Source organism: Arachis hypogaea, chromosome 9 (assembly GCF_003086295.3).
Source record: "Arachis hypogaea cultivar Tifrunner chromosome 9, arahy.Tifrunner.gnm2.J5K5, whole genome shotgun sequence".
NCBI classification, from domain to species: domain Eukaryota; kingdom Viridiplantae; phylum Streptophyta; class Magnoliopsida; order Fabales; family Fabaceae; genus Arachis; species Arachis hypogaea.
In genome coordinates, this window is record NC_092044.1 from 15,427,916 (window position 1) to 15,431,177 (window position 3,262).

The following is a 3,262-nucleotide window of genomic DNA, read 5'->3' on the forward strand; positions in this document are numbered from 1 at the left end:
TACTCTTCCTTTTCTAACAGGTTCTGCTCATTGTGAGTCATATGATGAGTAGCTCCAGAATCAGGATACCAGTTTGGGTCCTGAATTGTGGCAGGTGTTGCCAATACATTACAACAGTGGGCATGAGGCTGAGAAATATGCTGAGAGGCCTGATTACTTCTATTTCCACTGCTGTATCCTGATCTGTTTTGATTTCTATGGCTATAGTCTCCGTTGCTATATGCCTGGTTGTGTCCACTGCTATATCCTTCATTGTTGTATCCTCCATTTCCATTTTCATCCTCTCCTTCATAAGTGTCTTCACTGTACCTATACCAGCAAGTTCTTGCTGTATGAGCTACTTTGTTACAAACCTGACATTGAGGTCTCTCATTCGTATAGCCTCTTGGACTCTGCATTCTACCTCCTCGATTGAACTGGCCTCTATGAAATTGTCCTTCATTTGGTTGTTCCTGCAGTGAGGAGTCTTGAGTAAACCTTCCTCCATTGAAAGCACCTATGCCTCCTCGACACAGTCTTCCTCCTCTTCCTCGAAAGCCACCTCTAAAGCCTCCTCTAGTGAATTGAGCAAGATTAGCTTGTACAAATGCTTCAGGCTTTCTAAACCTGGAGAGCATACTCTCATGTGCGAGCAACAAGGCTTCCAATTCAGTCACTGTTATCCTTTAAGCTCTTGCTAACACAGAGGTGTACACTGAGGAATGTTCTTCAGTAAGACTATGCAAGATTGCATTTACATGATTGCTCTCATTAATTACCTCTCCTACAGAAACCAATGCATCAATAGTTCCTTTAATTGAAAGTACCTACTCTGTTACGGACGCTCTGATCTGAAGCGTACCGAGCTTGTGTTTCAGCTGCATGACCTTTGCCTTGATCTGAAAGGCGAAGTGATCCTCTAACCTCTTCTGCACTTGATGAGTGTAGGTACATCCAACCATTCGCGTAGTGAATGGCTTGCTCATTGAGGCTAAGAGCCAAGACTTGAGCAATGCATCTTGCTTTTTCCACTGTTGATACTGTGGATTCAACACTGCATCAGTTTCACTGTCTTCAACTACATACTGTCGAGAAACTCCTCTTCCTGTGACATGATTCAACATATCATTCCCTTCAATTGTTGAGAGTGCTTGATCTTTCCACTGCAAAAAGTTGTCCTCATCCATCTTCATTGAGATCGGTGTTGCGATGAATCCCTGAGCCATTGTAAGAAGCTAGGGTTTTCTTGTTCTTGAGACTTGGTCTTTGCGGAAGCTATGGCACCATATGCTCTGATACCATGAAAGGTACCAGACCATATAGGGTAATTTGGATGAAAGAAGAGTTAAATGGGAGAAGTTATTGACAGAGAGAACAGAGAGAAGAAAGAAAATTTCATTGATTGAACTCAGATTGAAAGAAAAGCTCGTGTACAGTGATGAGAGGGGTTGCTTATATAGAGAGGTGAGAACAGAGAAGCTGCAGAGAAAGCTTCCAGCACCTTCTAACAGTTTCTTAACTAACTAACTATCTAACAATAATAACAGAAAGTGACAAAAAGCGTGAACGGGAAATTACACACGTGCTATAACTCTTATCATACATATTCATTCGTGAACCTCCATATCATCCAAATTATCGTCATGAAAACATCCTTCCAATTCAAATTCTAGTCCATCCCAACCTCTATTGACATGTTAAACAAAATCCAGTCTCTCAAATTCAAGAAGAAGCTTTGGATGAACTGCGGTTTAATGCATGCCATCCAAATGGTTGAAGCCTTCGAACAATCCCTCAAGTGGGTCTCAAATTCAACATTACAACACATACAATTGGGATTATTCTCCTACATCCAGCTAGAAGTTCTCGAGAAAGTTAGTAAACTGTTATGGGCTAACTGCCAGACAAAAATCTTAGTCTTTTGTATTCTCTTTCATTCCATATTTTCTTTCAAATATGGTCTTTTTCCTGTTGCTGTTGAGCTAGATTACTATATATCTGTTTGATAGTTAATTCTCCCTTTAAATTTCATTTGGGAGGAGGATGTCAGGCCTGCTCACATCACTCGCTGTTAGAAATTAACAACCCATTTGCTCTTCTCTTTTGTTCTCATAGGTGAACTTTAATCCTGCAGTTTGAGACCCCTTTTTTAGCCATTCATCACTCAAAAAACGAGTTCTTTCTCCATTGCCAATTATGTGTCCTAGGACTGTACGTGATTTGGTTAATCCAAAAATCAAACCTATCTTTTTGTTAACCAAAAATTTAATTTTGGTTAATTAATCAAATTGTTTTATATGATAAAATTAATTATTAACTGATTATAAAATTTAAAAACCAATTTTTAACCGATTATAAAAATAATAACCAATTTAAAAAATAACGAATTTTTGAAAAAATTAAACCAATTTTTGAATAAAATCTAGTTTTTAGATTGAAAAACCGATTTTAAAAAAAACCATTTTTTAAATTGAATTTTTAATTTAAAAACTTACAATTTTTTAAAATTTGATTTTAATTTTAATTAATCAATTAAAAACTAATTTTTTAAATTTGATTTTAATTAACCAATTTTATAAATATGATTATATTTTTTAATCGATTAACCACAGTGCCCAACATTATGGGGCAAAGTTGCCCATAATTTGCTCATGCTTTTCCGTAAGGGTGAGTCCCCATTCTTTGATGTACAGCCCCGTAGTAAATTATCTCCACGACCAGATTTTCCAATCCTTACCTTTGCCCATAAAGAGTTCGACTCATTAATCAAGTTACACCCCCGCTTGAGAATGAAAGCTTCATTTGCAATATTCAGATATCTAAAACCAAGGCCTCTTTTTTACACTAGTTGTTTAGACGAAATCGAAGTCAGTCCATACAGTAGCCACTATGCTTTTGTTTTTTTTTTTTTTTGTCATAGTAGCTGCTATGCTTAGTTAGGTTGCTTGAATATAAACTAATGTATAAACGACTTGCAACTTTTTTGTTTTTGTGAACATGATGACTTGCAGCTTTGCAAGAGAAGACACACCGTGTTTGATACATTTTTGGGAATAATCCACGGGAAGAGTAGCCCGAACACACAAAAAGGGAGAGTAAGAGGCTGAAAATATCCCTATATTTAACATGGGCTATTGGAACTGGGTTAAACAAAGGGGGATAAAGGGTTCGCATGAAAAGTGGGCTACATTGATGATATACTTATTAGTTATTACAAATTTTAAATTTATATGCATTAGAGGGATGGGTATTGTTGGCAATTCTCTGAAGAGGGGTGCTGGGG